This window comes from Macaca fascicularis, chromosome 3 (genome assembly GCF_037993035.2).
Source record: "Macaca fascicularis isolate 582-1 chromosome 3, T2T-MFA8v1.1".
Taxonomy (NCBI): Eukaryota; Metazoa; Chordata; class Mammalia; order Primates; family Cercopithecidae; genus Macaca; species Macaca fascicularis.
Window position 1 is genome coordinate 106,569,805 of NC_088377.1, and position 1,181 is coordinate 106,570,985.

Here is a 1,181-nt window from a genome sequence, read left to right on the forward strand (position 1 = left end):
ATTCAAGATTCTCAGCTCACCAACACAAATGTCCCCATCCTGTGATTTAGGGTTCCATTCTTTTTGTGTCAGCACTGACTTGGCTGGGGACTAGCAAGGCTGTGCATTCTGTCTCCTTTGCAGCCTTGCCACCTTTACTATTAGATTTGGGCCTCATTGGCAGCATAATCTGCTCTGCATCTGCAGATGAGTTTCCTGAGAGTGCTATAGAGGGGCTCTGGCTTTCACAGCATTCCTTGAGTTAAATGGCTATCATAAGCCTGTGTCATTTTCTTTTTCAAAGCTCCTAAAGCATTTCAAAGTTGCAAGTGAATACTTAATCTTTATAATTTCCACTAGTCCCATTTCATTGTAATGGCACAGCTACTGCATAACCTAGCACTTCCCCTCCCACCTGCACTTCATCCAAATCCACTGAAGTAACTGATCCAGTCACAGGATACTATCCTGAGTCTTTGCTGTCAAAGGCCATTCCTGGTACTTACCATCTTAGTTTGAGTTTATCCCTTGCCCAAAAGCAAAGCCTAAGACAAATGTTCTTATACCTGTAAGTGTTGTTATACAAGTAATTTATTTGGGAAGTGATCTGAGGGAACCAGAGGGAGGGGTAGAAGAGTGGAAAAGGAAAAAAGAGAAAGATAACATAGGGATGTATTATTATTGAGTTGGCCACTGCTATGGGTGACTGGAGCTCAACGTGATAGGATTTTCTGAGGAAGTTTATGAAATGCATTGCAGAACTGTCTTCCCAGCAGAGGGAAGGGAGAGCACTTATCTATCGGGCTTCCACCTCCCATTAGTCAAGAGTGGCCCCAAAGTCACTAGCTGCCCAACATCTTTGGGCTGCATATGTATGATACAGTGGGGTTCCAGTGGACATCCCAAGCCACAGTGTCAGAAGATCCCTGCAGAAGGAAGCAAGAGAGCCGTGACATGGGCCCAAGACAAGGTGCCATCAAATGGCTTCCACTATCAGAAGTCTGCTGGAAAGTGTTCCACAGCAGTGATGGAGTAAGAAATGGGGCCAAGAGGATTTGCAGTGGCACACAAGATGTGTCCAGTACGTACGTTACAGACAATGGGTAGTTGACAACACAACTTAAATATCAGTAGATAGCTTCGGCCTAAGAAAGATGATTAAAAAAAAAAATCAGTAATATCACTAGAAAATGGTTGTATAA